General features: G+C 42.5%; 1 long non-coding RNA gene across 1 annotated transcript; it reads left to right on the forward strand.

Annotated features, from left to right (window-relative positions):
* Positions 1-1,325: 1,325 nt before the first annotated feature.
* Positions 1,326-18,679, forward strand: LOC145723052 (uncharacterized). Its single transcript, XR_014147783.1, has 2 exons — positions 1,326-8,741; positions 8,772-18,679. It is a non-coding gene; the product is annotated as an uncharacterized LOC145723052 (long non-coding RNA).
* Positions 18,680-19,669: the final 990 nt, after the last annotated feature.

Below are 19,669 nucleotides of genomic sequence, written 5' to 3' on the forward strand. Positions count from 1 at the left end.
GAGAACTGGGGTACTTGGGGAATGGAGCCTTTTAGGGAATTAAGTGGGAAGAAGCTATTTGAATTCAGTAGTGAATTAATGTTAAATTTCTCAGGCTCCAGGAAGTTCTTGAGTGTTTTGGTTTAAAGGAGTTGGCATATTTGTGGGGTTTTCTTATCAACTCTCCTGGATGCTGTGGGCTGGGAGTATGTTAAAATGGAGTCCCAGCCTTTCTCCTGATGAGCTACTTGTGATTTACCTGAAGCTTTAGGCACACTGACCTGAGACTGGGCAGAGATGTTGAAATGCCAGATGCTGACAGGATTGGGGGCAGAGAGTCAGGCGTTCTAATGTCAGCCGCGTGAGCACTCAGTCCTGGGACTTCCTCTCAGAAGCCTCCAGTGCTCTGCAGGCAGGGGCAGGAAAGTTAGGGAAACCCCTCCCTTCCTCCATCCATCAGCGCAGGACCAATGAAATGTAGGAGCTGACGTAAAGCTGAATTCTCTCGTCTACCCACCCACAATGAAAACCTGTTGAATGTCAAATACGGTTTGCAACTTGGAAGTGAAACGTTTCCTGCCACAGGTCATCCAGTAGAGCAAGTCCACACCTGTTCATCTGGTCGGTGGTTAGTAGAAGGAATGAAAGAGAACTGTGTGCCTTTGAGCTAAGGCATTTTAAATACTACTCTGATTCACCTTCACTGCCGGTTTCCTTTTATCTTGACACTGTAAGTAATGCATGAGCCTTCCCTATGGAACATTGCAGGTCTTGTTTAAATGGTAAAAGCGTCTCCAACGCAGGTGATCAGCTTGTTAGAAGAGCCATTTGCTACACAAGAAACATGAAATGCTTTTGTCTGGTTGGAGCCTAAGGACTCCCTGTAACGTGGGTGGTGCCCATTTTCTTTAACCATTGGCTTCTGTTCCTTTAGTTATTCCTTTAAAATAGCATCATGCTGGGTCTAAGAAAATTATTTACAAATCTCTATCAAAAAACAAAACTGGGCAGGTTTTAACATTAAGTAAAAGTCAAAAGGAATCTGAATTTTCTCCTTGGCATGGTTGCTTTGCTCTGTAACCTGGAGACTGAACTAGAGCTAGAGGTTATGAACCACACGAGTATTGCGTGATTTTTCTCTAACCCTTCTCCATTAAAAAAAAAAGGGTTTAGGGCGCCTGGGTGGCTCAGTTGGTTAGGCGACTGCCTTCGGCTCAGGTCATGATCCTGGAGTCCCTGGATCGAGTCCCGCATAGGGCTCCCTGCTCGGCAGGGAGCCTGCTTCTGCCTCTGACCCTCCCCCCTCTCATGTGCTCTCTCTCTCTCATTCTCTCTGTCTCAAATAAAAAAAAAAAAGTTTAGAGTGAACCCAAAGGCTTGTAATACTTTGAAAAATAATCACAATTACGTATGATTCGTTTTATACACCTATTAATGGCAATACACTCAAAACGCCATATAGCAGAACCGTTGTGCAACGTCTCAGTTTGATGGCTTTTCTGAAAAGCGTAACCATGCTTCTATAAACATAGTGAAAGCCTTTTTCATATTAAAGGCATGTATGGGGAGATGGAATGTTTCCTTCTCCCTCCATAACTGCACAGTGATTAAATATTGACTAAGAGCCAGGAGTTGACAGCCAGCGGCCTCACCCTGGTAAATGCTGATGTGTGTGGCTGAATGTAAATAGAGAGCCATCCCCACAGGCCAGTGGTTTTTTTGTTGGGAGGTAAGTTGTGGGTTCTGCACAAGGTGTCAAATTTGAGTGCTCCGGTGGAAGGATGTAATGTGAAACAAGTAATTCCTTTAAAAGCAGCCCAACTCTGTCAAAAGAAAAATATATTTTCCTGATCAGTCTGAATAACGAGGATGTCAGTCAGAAGTTTGAGCAAAACAGCCAGGGTACCACTGAACGCCACTGCTTGCAGAAACAAAAGAGCTGTCTGTCACTGGAACCGCTTATTCTCTCCCAGACAATGACGACTTAGTTTGTATGAAGCAAACTGGTGGATATCATCAGACTTATTTTGTGATATTTTGTGATACTCATTTGATTGGGAAATTTCAATACATCGTCTGTATTTTTGTTGTATGTGTATTTTCTTTTTTGTTGTGTTTTAAACAGTTTTAAACTGTTTTAAACAGTCTGAAGATTTAGAATAATGAGTTGTTTCTCTCCCTCTTGGTTTGGGGGCGTGCAAAATGAGATGTTTTTGCTTAGTTTCGAGAAGAAAATAGTTTTCATTCCATTTATTTCCTGTTAATAAGGTTCATTACAGATCTAATTATTTTTATTCTAAGACTTTTTTAAAAAAGATTTTTATTTATTTGACAGAGAGAGAGAGGGAGAGTGTGCATGCACAAGCAGGGGGAGTGGGAGAGGGAGAAGCAGGCTTCCCACCGAGCAGGGAGCCCGATGCGGGGCTTGATCCCAGGACCCTGGGATCATGACCTGAGCTGAAGGCAGACGCTTAACCGACTGCGCCGCCCAGGCGCCCCTATTCTAAGACTTTTAAACTCTGCAGCAAATACCTGGAATTTGTTTCAAAGTAGCTCCCACCTGGGTTGAATGTCCAGTCTGAGTCTCTGCCTGCCCTCTAACCATTTTTGTTTGGGCTGTCTTTTAAACACTAGAAGTTGCTGTGGCACCTTCCTCTAATTTTCCAGTGCCTGTTTAGCTCACACATGTTCACACAGACTTGGCTCAGGCCTGTAAGTTCAGTCTGTGGGAGCTCAGGGACTGTCAGCCTGACCCAGGCCCTGCCCCAGAGTCGGGCCCTTGCTGAGAGTTTAGGGAGCCAAATGGATGCATTGTGAAATGTGAATCAGTTTCCTCAAATTCTGGGTTGTTGTTTTTTTTTTTTTAAGTGAACGGGGAGCAAATCCAACAAAGTAATTCTTAGTGTTTTTCCCTCCAAGAGAATACCTTTGTAGTTTAACGGCTTTCCAAAATTCAGCTTCAGGACTGACTACTTTGTTGGCCCTCATCCTCCTTTCTGCCACCTCTGCCTGCCTTCGGACCAGCTCTTCACTCAGCCTGAATCAGTCCACCAGCACTGAACATCTGGCATGATTTCAAAGAAACTTGACTTGGGCTTCATTCAGCTGGGGGTGGAGGTTAGCCAAAGAATGTTTACTTTTTCTGATTTCATGTGGCAGATAGAATGACCATCCCAACTTTTCAAATAGTCTAATCAAGATGACTTTTGACCCTCAGAAACAATCCCCTCAGCCTGGAGACTAAGCTGTGCCTTTGTTCTTAGCGGATTCTGCTGAGTGTCTGACAGGGATGTGGAGGGGAGCGTCCCAGTCCATGAGTTCTGTTCCCATCACTCAGGAAAGTACATTCTTTAGATTAACGTATTCGGGCAGAAACTAAAATCGACAGTATTTGAGACGAGGTTTTCAATTTCACTCTTTCCAAAAAAACAATGTACTGATAAGAACCTACTCTAAAAGCATGTTCTAGATTACAACATATAGCATAACAGAAATGACAAGATGCAGTCACTGTGCTCATGCCACTTAAAACAGTGGGTCTGTGGATCAAACAAAATCTTAAGAATGGCCTGCTGAGTGCTGAGCATTCTTTCACTGGTAAGAAATTAAACTCAGAAACACTAAATACAATTCCTGAATGTGATTTCCCGTTGGTTATTGATACACTCTAGAAGATTCCTGAGGAGAGGTTTATTGCTCACAGGAATTTAGTGGAGGTGTCCTCAGGGTTGACTCTTTTCCAAGAGCCCCCTTACAGGGCCAAATTATCCGCTTGCTTTTCTCAGTGGGTTTACCACAGTTCATACATTCATCAGAAATATAGAGAGCCTACTACATTCCAGGCACTGAAGCATACAGTCCTGGAAAACACAGAATCCTAGTTCTAATGTACACACATATTAAACATGTATTAGAGTTTTCCAGAGAAACAAAGAAACAAAACCAGTAGGGGTGTGTGTGTGTGTGTGTGTGTGAGAGAGAGAGAGAGAGAGAGAGAGAGAGAGATTTATGTTAAGGAATTGGCTCTTGCCGGGACTGACAAGTCTCAAATCTACAGAGCAGGCTGGTGGGCTGGAAATTTCAACAAGAGTTAATGCTGCAATCTTGAGTCCAAAGTCAGTCTGCAGGCAAGAGTTCCTTTTTCTTCAGGGGGCCTCGATCTTTTCTCTTAAGTCCTTCAGCTGATTGGATGAGGCCCACCCTCATTGTGGAGGGTAATCTGCTTTAGTCAAAGTCTATGAATTTAAGTGTTAATCGCATCTAAAAAAGACCTCCACAACAACATCTAGACTGGCATTTGACCAAACAGTTGGGCACCATGGCCTAGCCAAGTTGACGCCTAAAATTAACTATCCATTCCCCACCCACCCTCAAATAACTATGTCATTTTAATTTAATGGCTATCGGACTTGAGCAGACATCAAAATCCCCTGGAGCACTTGTTAAAACAAAAAGCTGGCCCTCACCCCCTTGACTCAGGAGATCTGGGGTTAGGCCCAGGAAATTGCAGTTCTAACAAGTTCCAGATGAGGTTGATACTGCTGATCCAAGGACCACACTTTGAGAATCATTGCTTTATGTCATCCAGGATCTGCCCCTTGGCCTCATGGCTCAGAAACTGCTTTTGTGATCATAAGAAAGGTAGTTTTATTTTTCATAGATGGACTCAAATAGATCAAGATTTACAGGCTGTTGTATAAAATATCAGTGCAAATTTATTGATTTCTGATAAGAACTAAATCCAGCATGGTGAGCAGAATAATCGTATCAGCTTAGGAGCGGTAGTCCCTGCTTGGGCAGCTCCATGGAACACAGCAGAAGGAGCTGGAGAATCAGCCAAGGAATGGGATGATTGATTGCTGCACCCATCCCCACCAAGGATGGTCACGTTCTGACCGGCCAAGGACCCCTCTCCCTGAACTTTGTACGAGGATTAGACAGGGCCATTGTTTGGGGAATGGATCCTTTAAATGGAAAGTTCAGTTTTTACTGGTCTGTAGGAATGCTTCTCTCGGCACTGCGAACCCTACTTAGCAGTGGGGCACAAAATCCACAGAGATTGGAAATACCTTTAGCAAATCATTAAACATTTATTTTTATAGTAACTTTTCATTAGATGTAACATATACTGTTTTTATGACAGAGGAACTTGGGCAGCATTAGAATTTGTTAATGTGTGTCCTTTATTTGTTGAATTTCCTTTGTTGGTGGTTGATTTGAGTAAAGGTACAATCTCCCCTTATAAGATGATTTCCATCTTTCTTTGCACATGAAGGGAACTTGACTTTGAAAAAACATTTATACATTTCATATTTTCACAATGTTCCAAGTCCATTTAGAAGTTGTTTTTCCCAAGCTCTGGCTTCTTGCCTCCATCATGCTATTTTTAGATTTTACATTAAGAATGGGATTCCTTTCTTAATAAAGATATTTGAACCAAACTGTGTTGTAAAAAAGTTATGTTCATATTATTTGTTTTAGTGTTCTTGTTCCAGAATCCTGCAATTGCCTTTACCAGCATTAAAAATTTGGCCCTTTGAATAAAGACAGACCCTTAAAACTGGCTCTGAGAAATCAGAATGTGGGTTGAGTCTGCATAACCCCTCACACCATGCCTGCCATGAACTTCTGGTTAAAAACATTTGAACAAATAACCTTAGCACGTGGGGATGAATGGCCCTGGAACTGCCTATGGGTTATTGTGTGTGGACCTCAGTGCAGACAAGATGTAGATCCACAGCAGTCTCTGTAACACGGCACAAAGCAGGTGCATTCTCACGTTTGACCTTCTGGTTTCACTGTCATATCATCCCAGGGTCCAGTCAGCCAACAGAAACCATTCTACAAATTTTAGGAAGTAGTTTTAGTACAGGGAGTTGGTTACACAAGTGAAGGAAGAACGAAAAGTGGACACCAAGGTAATCCGGAGACTAGTAATTACAAGAAGCAGCCACCACCTTGAGGGTTGAGGGAACAAAAGGGAAGAGACAGTGTTACCAGAATCTTCCTTGGAGGAGCCTCATGTGGCTGGGCTATAGCTCAGGTTGTGGTGGTGGGGGTGGGGGGCACAGAGCCACACGTGGGGACCATCCCTGGGGCATATCTGGCAGCCACAGTCAGATCACAGAAGGGTTGTCCTAGGACTGGTGCTCTCTGCAGCTGTGGGAGGAATGCCCCACAGAAGCTGGACCTCACGAAACATCTCCCTCCTCTGCTCTCACTGGTCAGTCCAATGGTGCCTCCCATGGGCAGGGTCTAGCAGGGAGACAGGTGGCCCAGGAGCCTGAGAAGTATGGTTTACAGCATCTCAGCCTCGGCATCATAGAGCAGAGGCTCATGGCTTTCTTTGCTTCCCTTCCTTCCTCTGTTGGTCTTTACTATCAGTTTTTTTCACTTAATTCTATTTAAAAAAAAAAACCCTTGGTATCTCAAGTGAGGGTAGTGTTTGTGATAAAGGGATCGCTTATAAACAATGGAGGGAATCTGTTAATCTATTTAGATTATCCTACAGATTGTTCCCTAGTCGTTAGGAAATAACTTTTATGTTAATGAAGGAAACAAATCTCAGCTTATTTTTAATATCACATTTAAGTTTCTCAGAGAATAGAATGCGGTGTAATATTCTTATTTCACTTTGAGATTTTATTTGACGTCATGTTCATGTTTGGGTATAGAAGTCTGTCCTCGTAATAACTGTTCTTATCTCGGTGTGTCTGTCTTGTGTCTTGAAAAAAAAAAAATGATTCATTTTCTCCTAAAGATTAGAATTCCATGGTTTCTCTTTTTAGAGAATTCCTTTGTGTGTTCATCTTTAGGGCTGATGGAGTTGGTAATGATAGTGTCCTCCTTGTATCATATTCAGAGCAGTTCAAGAAGCCTTTCTTAAGGGCCTGTCAAGTACCATGGCTTTGGGCATCGGACAGAGTCGGCTTTGAGTTCCAGCTCTACCACATCAGTATCTTACCCTGTTGAGCTCAGTTCTTCGTCTCTGATGTGAGAATAAACACTAACGTCACAGGGCAGCTAAAAGATAGTGTGTGTAAAGTACTTGACATGGTGTCTGGGAGGTAGGAGGTGCTCCATAAATGGTAACATGCTGTTGTTATTATTTTTTAAAGATTATTTATTTGAGAGAGAGAGAGTGTGTGTGTGTGTGCGTTTGCTCATGCACATGCAAGTTGGGGGAGGGGCAGAGGGAGAGGGAGAGAAATCTTCAAGCACACTCCTTGCTGAGCGGGGAGCCCCAGGCAGGTTGGATCCCAGGACCCTAGGATCATGACCTCAGCTGAAATCAAGAGTTGGAGCCTCAACTGATTGAGCCACGCAGGTGCCCCTGTTGTTATTAATTATTACCATTTTGATAATCATTCATAGTTTGGGTAGGCATTTTAGACATTAGTAAATTTAATAGTAAAGTTTTCATTGTTGAGATATTTGTGTTTCATTTGCACAGTTAATCAGCATCTTAGCTGTCATTGGCTCGGAAGGGAATTTTTCTTTTAAAGTTATTAGTTTGTTTAGGATTTATGCAACTCCCTTCCCTACCTCCAGAAAGGATTTAGGTGACTGGCTTTTCATTTCTAAAGTTTTAATAAGAGAATTAAGAATAAATAACTCAAGTGCCTTAACCATTTTTCAGGCCTTGGGGTTTTCAGGCCTTACTTGCAGGCTGACAGTTGGCTAATCGGAATGGAGATTTGATAGGGGCTGAGGTGACGAGATGTGTTCTCTTCTAGTGACTAGAGTACCGAATTGAATTTTTAGAAAGAACTTGGATTCTTTGTTTAACCACATCAGAGATTTGCCAATAACTGTAGGCAAACTGTTTGAGTCTTTGCTTATTTTTATTTTGTGTTTGTCATCTCCTTGATTCACAGTAGCTTTTAAGAATTAATAAGAATGTTTATACATAGCATTATATTTACCTTGGATGAAAAGGGCTGTATATAAACTATATCTTATTCTACTTCTGTTGGTATGGGGTAGGGTTTTTAGCCTTGCCTGTGTATCACAAACCCTGAGAGCCTTTAATATATTCAGATCCAAGGCATCACTCTCTTATCCTAAGAGCCTGGTTGAGTTGGGACCCTAGCATCAGTGTGTGTGTGTGTGCGCGCACGCACGCGTGTGCGTGTATCTCTACACCTGTCTGGCTGTCTATGGATATATGTATGTATGTATCTATCTGAGCTCCACAGGTGGTCCTAACATGCAACCAGTTGGAAAACACTGGCATAAAGGAAACAACCAGCCTGTGTGCTTGGTTCGTTCTCTTACATTGCATCTATTGGCCATTTTGTTGCTCGTTGGATACAGGCAGATGTATTAGTTTTCTACTGCTGCTATAACAAATTGCCACAAACTTGGTGGCTTAAAACACATTTATTATCTGATAGTACTGGAGGTCAGAGGTCTGAAATAGTCTTGAAGGGCTAAAATCAAATAGTTGGCAGGGCTGATTCCTTCAGGAAATTCTAAAGGAGACTTTATTTCCTTGTCTTTTCTAGCTTCCAGAGGCTGCCTGCCCTCCTTGACTCATGGCCCCTCATTCCTACCTCTGCTTTTGTCATTACATCTCCTCCTCTGATTTTACCTACCTTCCTCTTATAAAGATGGTAATTCCATTAGACCCATCTGGATAATACAGGATAAGCTCCCCATCCAAGACCCTTGACTTAATCACATCTATGAAGTCCCTTTTATCAGGTAAGGAAATATAATCACAGGTTCTGGGGATTAGGACATGGACATATTTGGGAGAGGCCATTAGGACATAGACATATTTGGGAGAGAGCAGGGAAAAAATTCAAATCCCATTTTTCTCATTTGAGTATAGAAACCTCTGAGTTAATCACACTTCTTTTCTACAGTTTCTGATAGGCAAGAGAGGAATATTTCCAAAGGCTGGAAGTGATGATACCATATTCAAAAATTTGATTTTAGTGATTTTTTAGAAGCCTAACAATTTTTAAATTTTCACATGCCTAGGAACTTGCTTCAGAGATAGATTGCATAACATTTGAATCTCATCAGCTCTAACATGGTACATTGCTAAAGTTTCCCTCAGGTAGAGTACTTTCCTGCCACTAGAACAGTAATTCTCAACAGAGTGTGACTTACTCTTGAATTTATTCTCCTGACAAACATTTGTTGACCACCAAGTGTGTGTTCAGCCCCTAGATACAAGAAGTCTGGATTCCTGACCTTAAGGTCAGGGTCAAACCTGGTCACTCCTAATGGTCAATATATTTGTATTTCAGTATAACTGATTTCCTTGTAATCCTATGTTTTTTGCTATATGCATATAAAAACATCATTCTATAAAGGGGTCCACAGGCTTCACCAGAATGCCAATTTTCATGGTATTAAAATGGTCAAGAACTCCAGTGACAGGCCAACAAATAGGACCCTAAAAGAATTGTAGGTGTCACCAAAAAGATGATCATGAGATGGAGGAAGCTGCTCAGGGGAAGGGGAAGCTCCTGGCAATGGTTTTTAAGTCTAGCTGCTTATTGAGATGATGAGCAGAAGGTGGGTGGTGCCCCTTAAAACTACCAAATCTATTGGACACACCAACAGATTCTGATTTGATTTTTCCTGGCAGAGTTCTAATACCTGTCATAAAAGAAGTGATGTTGACTTTGGTCTCATAGAAGTGAAGAAGAGTGGGAAGACCTACAAGAGTAGGGCTGAAGTCAAGGGCTCAGTAAAGGAGCTAGAAACAGTCCTATAGAGCTGGGACACAGACATGGGCAATAAGTCTGTTAGCTCACCCCGCCTCTGCCCCTGTGCTTCTGCCAAATTCTGCTGAAGACTCTGCGAACTTTGAGCAGGATAGAACCAAATTTAGACACTTGGCAGCTCAACAGCTTAGCCAGTTCATTTCCTAGTAGGGAATACAGGTTTCCAGTAGTTAAGAATGTGGGCCTGAGCTAGACTTCTTGGGGGCTAAGCCCCTGCTTCTCTGCTTACTAGCTCTGTGACATTTGGAAATGTGCTTCATCTCTTTGCTTTAGTTTCCTCACTAACATCAGTACTTCCTAGGATAGTGCCAATAGCTGAATAGGGCAGGTACTTTTATTCACTCCATTTACAGATGGCACTTAGAGATATTAGTATCATAGCTGGTGTCGTGGACTGAATGTAGAGATATTAATATCATAGCTGGTGTTGTGGACTGAATGTTTTTGTCCCCCCTCAAAGTGCGTATGTTGAAGCCCTAACCCCCAGTGTCATGGTATTAGGAAGTGTGAAGTCTTTGGGGGGGGTGTAATTAGTTTAGATGAGGTCATGAGAGTGGAGCCCTAATAATGGGATTAGTGCCCTCTCCCCTCTCCACCATGTGAGGATATAGGAAGAAGGCTGTCACTAAGTACCAAATATGCTGGCACCTTGATCTTGGCCTTCCCATCCACTTAGGCACGATGGTGGTCCACAGGAAGGATTCACTTTATTTGAGTAGGTCAGAGAAGAGAATCTTGGGCTAGGTCTTTAAAAATCATTAACCCTGAATTTGCCAGGAGGATGTGGAAGAGGATATCTGAGGCAGAGGGAGCAACATGTGTAAAATTATGGAGACATAGAAGAGACACTGCATGGGGACCACATGGCCATGGAGTACCGTGTGTGGAAGGTAGCCAGCAGCGAGAGGGAGGCTGCAGAGCAGTGTTTCTCCAGGGTTGTGCTGAGTGAGCTGTGTATTAGAAGCAGTGCAAACACTCCTGAACGAAGACAGGGTGGCCGTGGAAGAGAGAAAGGCAGAAATACAAGCCATGTAATGCATGTTGAATCATCAGAACCTAGTGAGAGATGGTCTGTGTTGGCGGGGGAGAGGGGGGATCAGAGCGGAGTCTGGGTTATTGGGTTGGCACGAAGTGATTGGTTGGAATCCAGTGAGTCTTTGATGAGCTACTACTTGCAAAGGAGGCCTGCCAGGCTGGAGCCATCACGCACCCATCCTTCCCCGGCTCCCCAGAGAAAAGCAGAGATGAAAACAGCATGACTGGGCAGTGATACCTGGGGGTAACAGGGAGAAAGCCATCTGCACAGCTACAGTCCCCCCTCTTCTGTGACACTTGCTAGGTAATGATAACAATAGTAAAAGGGAATTTGAAAATGTGGGACATAAGTTTCAGTGCAAAGAATTGAGAGTCATGGTACCAAAACAAAGAACAGATGTACAAGAACAAGAACGCTTGGGTGAAGATAAAGCCTTACATTGATCATGGAGAAATGAATAATCACTCTGAGAGCATACCAAGGCTATGAAATCATGAAAGGGAGATAAAAACTAAAACCATGCTCTCTGTATATCAGGGAGGGAAGTGACTGAAACTTTCTGGACAAGCACCACAGTGTTTTCCCTCTAGATGATGTCATTCAGTTAGAATAAGGACTTAAATGACCAGCTACTGAATTATCCATTTTTCCATGCCTAACTGGCTTTTCCTGTTGTGTTTTGTCTTTGGCCTTCTGCTGCATCTTTGTGTACAGCCTTAAATCCTGCAAAATTATTAACATGAAGGACTATTTTTTTAATTCCTCTAAATCGGCAGGAGGCAATGGTACCACTTATTTCTGCAGCCATGGTATTTGATAAGTTGGTAACGTCGTTGTATGTTTTCAAACCTGAATATTTTGCCTCCGTTGGTAACAGTATCCAGCAGGTTGCTATAAACCTTGATTTTATTAGATGTCCTTAAATGTCTCTTAGGTTAAAATGTGGAAATCCTGTATCCACTCACTTCCTAAGTCTTTCCTTCAGATTCTTCCCCCGAGGGATTTTTCTTTTTCTTCCATTGTTACCTTAGAAGGAATTAAGCATTATATCAACTTTGTGAAGTTTCTTATTGTAGACAGCACATATGTAGGACACAAATTAGTATTGAAATGTTGTTAGACCATATCTTTACCACATTTTTCTAAAAATGTTAATCTATTAGGAAGTGTAATTTATATGAGTATTACACAAACCAGAAGGTTGGTACTGTGTAGTGGAACAGGGCAGGCTTTGGAACCAGCTGAGCTGGATTCTAATCCTCTCTGTCCCTTCTAGTTTGTGACCTTGAGCAAATTACTTGACCCCTCTGTACCTTGACTTCTACATCTGTAAAATGGGGCTATTAATAGTACCTAACTTCGCAGGGTTGTTAGAGAATTAAATGGCAATGTGTATGTACACCTGACCCATAACTAATGTTAGTTTTCTGTGTCATTGTCATCATCATTTCCTCCATTTTCTTAACAGTCAAAGAAGGCTTATTTTTCCAAAGGCTTACTGCAGTTTTCTATACCTGGTTGATTCTTTTTATTCTTTTTTAAGATTTTATTTATTTATCTGACAGAGAGAGACACAGTGAGAGAGGGAACACAAGCAGGGGGAGCGTGAGAGGGAGAAGCAGGCTTCCCGAAGAGCAGGGAGCCCCCTATGTGGGGCTCGATCCCAGGACCCCGGGATCAAGACTTGAGCTGAAGGTAGACGCTTAACGACTGAGCTGCCCAGGCGCCCCTACCTGGTTGACTCTTAAATTAACGAATCTGAACTTCTGAATTGGAATGATACAAAAGGAAAGTGATTTTAAAATCCTTTCCTTGATTTCTTGAGCCTTTGTTTTTAATTCTGTTAACAGAGCTCCTGGAATTTTCCATTTAGCTATCTTCTACTTGTGGCTTTACATATGCAGTGAGAAAAGTTGGGTAATAGAGGGAGACGCTGGGCAGGGCGATTTATTTGACCTACATTCCTTACTCTGGGTTCAAGAGGCTTTATTCCTATTTGCGTGCACAGTCTTGAGTAACCACCAAAAATTCCATCTCCTCAGGCATTCCTTCTTCCTGAGGTAACAGATGCAAGCCCCGTCAAGCCCACTCAGACACAGGTATGCTGCCCGGGCTGCTCTGGTGGAAAAGGAAGGCTAAGCGCCACCACATGGCCCAGTGGGAAGGAAGGCTCTCGAGTCCACTGACTGGAATTTGAATCCTAACCCCAGGCAAATTACTTCAGCACTCTGAACCTCAGCTTTCTTATCTCTGAGGTCATGAAATGGAGAATCACAAGGAACATGGCACCAGACCTGGCACAAAATAAAACCTACTTCTCCAAGAAAGTTTCCTGCTGCCTCCTTGGTGCCAGGCCCTCCTTGAGCCAAGTGTCAGGGACCAAAGTGACAAGACAGACAAGCCTGACCGTGTTAACTGGCCAGCAGACAGATGGCCCCGCAGCTTGTTACAGAGGAGCATGGTCAGCATAATGGTGGGGAATAAGGAGCGGTGAGAACACCTGGAAGACTCATGCTGAGACCCAATGGATAAGCGAGGAGTTTACCCCCAATCTGGTGGGAGATGGGAAAGAGGGCCATGCAGGAGATTGCTGGGCACGCAGAGAAGTTCAGTAAGGCTGGCCAGGTTGAGAGGGATGGGTTTGGGGTCCCATTTAAAAATTTTGACTTTATCCTTTTTTTTTTTTTTAAGATTTTTAAATTTTCTTTTAAAGTAATCTCTACTCCCAACATGGGGCTCAAACTCACAAGCGCCAAGATCAAGAGTCACATGCTCTACTGACTGAGCCAGACAGGCACCCCTGGACTTTATCCTAAGAATAACAAGAAACCTATTGCAGGGTTTTACATGGAGAAGTGATACAATGGATTTGGATTCTAGAAAGATAATTCAGGGTAGAGATTGGATTTGAGTGGGAGAAACATGGAGGCCTGGGGTCTGACTCAGCTGAGAGGTAGCGGACGTCTTCCAGGTGAGAGATGATGGTAGGCTGGTCTTAGGAAGAAGAGGCCTCCAGGAAGAAAGAAGTGGTGTTTTCATTCATTCGCTTATTCCACACATACTCATTGTGCATCTTTGTATGCCTACGCACTGCTTCAGCTGCCCTGGATACAATAGTGAACAGTCTCTGCCTCTTGGAGCTACAGTCATCCTATAACACAAATGAGTATAAATGAAACACACCCGACACCTGATTTCATGACCAGGCTAATGCTTACCTCCCTGATCTCACTCTTAGAAGGAAAGGTCAAGTCTAGTTGACCACGTGTTTCTCTGGCCAACCTCCCCAATGCACAGTCAGTGCATACCTCTGACCATGATAATGGCATGCCTAAGTCCTAAAAGCCAGAATTTTCTGCTATCCCCCAGGACCCGCTCTTGCAGCTGCCCTTCCCCCACTAACAGATCCAGGAAAGGGACTGATTCAAAGCTATTCAAAGCCAGGCTCACAAACTAAGCCACCTTACAGTGACAGAATATCATCATCAACTCTGCTACCCAGTGGTATCTGGCACTAGAAGGTAAATTTTGCAATGAGACCATTGGTTGTGAGAAACCCCAACCTCCACAGTAATTGTTGCTATGCGACTATATGGCAGTGATTCTCCACTTGTGGTCTCTGACCACTGGTGGGCAGGGAGGGTCTCAGTGACAGAAGGACAACTGAACCATGCCAGATCTTTTTTCTGCTGCTGGAGGCCTATGATCTACAGTTACACAGTCTTTTATTTTTACCTAGGGCAGAGGTGTGTGTGCGCAAACTCAAGATACCTTCAATCATATATGCAAGTTCATATGCCTTAAATAAAGGAACTCTTACCCCGCCCTGAAAAATGAAGACAGCGGACCTAAACTATGGGGACCCAGATAGCACTGTGCACAACCAGCTCCTTGGGGCTGTGCTGAAATGCAGGTCATGGGATTTTTATGTGAAAATCCCCATTTTTAAATGTTGGCAACTAAGGGCATTTTTTTTTAAAAAACATGCAGTTTGTAATCTTCTTCTTTTCTTCTTCTTTCTTCTTCCTTCTTCCTCTTCTTCTTCTTCTCCTTCTTCTTCTTCTCCTTCTTCTTCTTCTTCTTCTCCTTCTTCTTCTCCTTCTCCTCCTCCTCCTCCTTCTTCTTCTTGGAGAGGTGCAGAGAGAGGAGAGAATCTTAAGCAGTCTCCATGACCAGCGCAGGGCTCCATCTCACAATCCTGAGATCATAACCTGAGCTGAAATGAAAAGTCAGATGCTTAACCGACTGAGCCACCCAGGCACCCCAACGGTTTGCAATCTTCTGTGGGCTGCATTCTTCCTTTATCTTATCCAGGGCTGTCCTGCAGAAACCTCTGCTTGTGGCATATACTTTTTTTCCCCTTTTCACTCCTCACTGAGTCCTTTGGTCCCTCATTATGTCCAATAGGAGTGACTCAAAATTGGGCAAAATGTTCTTGCATTTATAGAAAAGTTATATACAAAGTAAGTTTATGTATATACAAGGATTTTATATAAGGAAGAATTTTCAGCTGGGGTGGTAGCAGTTACTGTAAGTAAGTTACAGTTGTAAATGTTTCTCTGAAGGGAGAAATTTCTGAATTCTGGTCAATTTACAAACACATTATGGAACACAAACATTATAAATAAAAGAAAAAGGTGCATGCAAATGTATTAAATATATATTTACACACAGAACATATATGAGTACATAATATATTTTTCTTAGGAATTGTCAGATACTTTTTCCTGCATCAAATGGTGAGGACTATTTAAAGTAAAAAAGAAAGAAAATTCATATATTTTGCATGGATATTTTGTTACGTCTCTTATGGCAAGGAATAACAAAAGCAGGTGCCTCTATTCTGAGTTATATAGCTTTAGATTGCTTTTTAAATACAAGTTTCAGGAAGGAAAAATTTTTTATATCTCCTTTATGATTGTCATCTTTTGCTTTCTAAAAATTAAGGTATTTGCTTCTAAAAGAAGTAATCTATTTGGTCAATACTACTATATTAGTAGGTACCTTACAGCTTTATAAATTTGTTTTATGCACGGTATCCTTACAATCAGCTTCTCATTTTTATGTACATCCTTAAAAACATCTCTTGGAGGTAGAAAATACAGGTTTTAATAAAGTAATGAAGATAAAGGACTTAATGCAGTGCCTGAAATTTGATAACCATGCAACATGTCAACAGTTATTGTTATGCTTAATGATATCACTGCTGTTGTAAGCCTGGTTGACATTTGAAAAAACTGAGTCTTAAGTAACCGAAGTCCATTATTGTAAAACTAGTAAGTTTTAGAGACTAAAAAAAAGTTTAAGACACAGTTCTACTGACCTAAACTCCATAGCCTTTCATTTATAACAAAAAGAACAAACAAAAAGAACCTTTTGTTATTAGAGCACCTATTTATGTGCTGGGTACATTGCACATATTAGCTCATTTAATTTTTTTGCAAGTACAGTTGACCCCTTGAGCAATGCAGGGGTTAGGAGTGCCAACCCCCCTGCCCTTGAAAATCTGCATATAACTTTTGGCTCCCGCCAAATTTAACTACTAATACCCTACTGTTGACCAGAAAAGAAAATATTAAGAAAATCACTTAAAAAGTAAATGCACTTATAGTACTATACTGTATTTATTGAAATAAATCTGTGTATATGTGGACCCATGCAGCTCAAATCAGTGTTGTTCAAGAGTCAACCGTATTGTATGAGGTTTCATTTTATAGATGAAGAAACTGGAATTACAAAAGGGCTAAATCACCTACCAAGGTCACATTGCAAGTGAGTGGCAAAACCAAGAAGTGCTCCTAGACCTGAAGCCAAAGCCCCTGACCTTCTTCCAGAGTACATTGTCTTTTATTACATTGTATCTAATTGATGCTTGCAAGTAGCAAGTATTTTATTTTTAACTGATAGGAAGCCTTTGAGAGGTTTAGGTCACTAAGAAAATAGTCTTCGTTTCATAAAATTGCTGGCTAAAGTAGGAGAAAGCAGTCATCTTGAATAGATAGGTTTTTCTGTAAAATAAAAAGGTTTTGTTCTTGGTTTAAAAAAAAATCTCTATTTCTTTCCATGTCTGGGAGGTGACCTTTCCGACGTTACACCGTGGGTAGAATTCATTCTGTAGGATGTGAGTGGGATTTGGGGAGTATGATGGGAATGACTGATGAGTCCATACCCCATTCGTAAGTGGCTTGTCATTGTTAAAAACAGTGCAGTTCTGGTCTCACAAATGAACGGAGAAAACATAAACGATGGATATAGGGAAATATCAGTTCGGATTAGGCTTAGCTGTGAGTGACCAAAAAAAGCCTCAAATGCCAGTGCCTCACACAAGATAGAATTTTATTTCTCATGCATGTAAAAGAAATATGGAGGTCAGGAATTGAAGGCAGTTTCAAGATGACCGAAGATTTTTTCGTGTTTTGCTTCTCCATCATCCTCAATACAGGCCCTTCGTCCTCATGGTCCAGGCTGGCTACTTGAACACCTTCTATCACATTGTAATCCAGCTGGTGGGAAGGAGGAAGGGCCCATCTCCCTTCCTTTCAGGACCCCTTCCAGAAGTCACACCTGACACCTTTGTCTAGATCCAGTTAGCCAGAATGTACTCACATGGCTGGGACTCACATGGCTGGAATGTACTCACATGTGTATGACACACCCCTGGTTGCAAGGGAGGCTAGAAAACGGAGTCTTATCCTGGGATGTGGGGGTGAGGAGATATTCTCTCAATGAGGAAGAGGGAGAGAACAGCTACTGGGGGACTAGTAGTCTGCCACAGAAAGAATGGAAAGGAGATCACTGTGTAACAGAGAAAGATTGCCTCAGGTCCTCTCTTTGAGGATACCTTATGTATGCTTTGCCTAGGATGGGAATCCTGGGACAAATGTGCGGATGTGGGTCCTCACCTTTTACGCTGAGTGCCTGCCTTCGAATGAATGACAGAAATGTTTAGGAGCCCATGCCTTAAAAAAAAAAAAAAAAAGATGACAACTTTATCATTTTTAGTAGCTCCTCTGCACGCTGCTTCACTACAAATAAGACCTACCTGAGGAATTACATTACTAATGAATCACTAGCTCAAAACCTGCTCTTACTTTCAGAAGCTTGCGACTTCCATTTGAAGGTCTGAGCTCCCTGACATAGATACAGACTGCATGAGGGACATGGATTCCGAAGTTCTTGCGACCCGCTCTCGTCAGCACACATACACTCAGGGCATCTCCTCATGGGTAGGAAGTAAATACATGCATTGGGAAGAATTTTTAGGGAGCTGGCCGCTTTTCTGCTTTCTCCTGTCATAGTGCTCTTTCCTCTCAAGGAATATTGAAATAATAATCCTAGCAACTATTTTTGCAATGCTAAACCCATGACATACGTTATTACACTTAAACTTCAGAACAACTCCCTAAGGTAGGCTTTATTCATTCTCATTTTATAGACGTAAAAGCTCAGAGACAGTCACATAACTAGTAAGGAAAGTTGCTGGAATTTGAACGTGGGTCTGGTGGGCTCCAAAATCCATACCCTTTATCACCATAGCCCCTCATCTTTAAAAAATACAAGAAGGTACAAGGACCCATTCAATATTTCTTTTTGTGTAAGTAGCCTAGGGAAAGTAGAGAGGTTTTTCCTGGTCCTTGGACTTGGACAGGGACTCCCTGGACCCTCTCATCGGTTCTCTACTGAACCACTGAACTTAGCAACTGTCGCTGTTACAGAGCCAAAGGAGCAGACTGCTTAGAGCTCTCCAGGGGAGGGAGGTCATAGCAAAGAGCTGGGCTGGAGCCCTGCTCTTTCCCCAGTTTCTTGCTTTTCACCACTTTTCTGGGGTTTTTTGTTTGTTTTTGTTTGGTGCTTCTTTGGTTTTGTTTTGTTTTCGCAGTCGCCTTCATCTTATAGCTGTCCCTAGTTACCAGCTGACTGTGTCTCTAGGGCTTTGGGTTTCTTCGTCCCCCTGGGGGAGTGGGGGATGAGGAGGGGGAGAAAGGGAGGTAGGGAAGGAGTAGAGGGGAAGAAGGTGGTTACAGAAAGAAGAGCAAGGAAACTACTTTCCCTGTCATTCTCAGCAAATTTTCCCTCAGTCTTTATTGGTCCAAATAGGTCAGGTGTTTGTCCCTGACCCAGTACGTGAAACTGGGAGGTGGGATAATGCAAGTTAACTTTGAGCCACAAATCCCACTCCCAGATTAACTTCCCCCAAGCACCTGGGCTTTGCATGAGAAGCTGAGGGTACCCAAATAAACGTAAAGGTTATATTTATAAAAGACTGGGAATAGGGCTTGGGAAAGCATCTAGTATCTATTGGACTCTCCCTGTTGTGAGAATCAGCCCCCACCCGCTTCTAGCAGCACCCCAAGACCCCAGGAATTAGGGCTCATCCCTTGACTCGCGACTTTTGGAAGGCTGCTGACCCCTAGTGTTTAAAGTAGAGCATTGTACAGAGAATCCAGAGATTTGGGTTCACCTTTGAAATGAGAATCACAAAAGCTGTGCCATCCCCTCACACAATGAGGGTGTGAGCAAAATGAAGTTTCTAGAAGTCCTTTAATGAGCCCAAAGCCCCCAGCCACTGGCACATGGATGTTTCATGAATACTTGCGGAGTAAATGAAGAACCCAGATGTCACTCAGCTCTCCTGCCCCCTCCCTAGCCACTGCTTTCACTTGTACATATCAAATATATCAGCCTGCTGGTGTTCGCAAAACAACAACTACTGAGCAACCAATTGTATTTGGAATATGTGCATATAAATATGAAAGTATGCCAACAACCCCAAATTCACATGTTTTGTGACGTGGAATGCCACTACGCTGGTAGGATAGCAGAGAAGACACTGATTGTTCAGAGCTTTTTATTTTAACCAAATCAGCAAACATTGCTACCAGGAGCCCTATTTTGAGCTGTGGGTGAAGCT

This window comes from Leptonychotes weddellii, chromosome 1 (genome assembly GCF_054177405.1).
Source record: "Leptonychotes weddellii isolate Sample4059 chromosome 1, ASM5417740v2, whole genome shotgun sequence".
Classification (NCBI taxonomy): domain Eukaryota; kingdom Metazoa; phylum Chordata; class Mammalia; order Carnivora; family Phocidae; genus Leptonychotes; species Leptonychotes weddellii.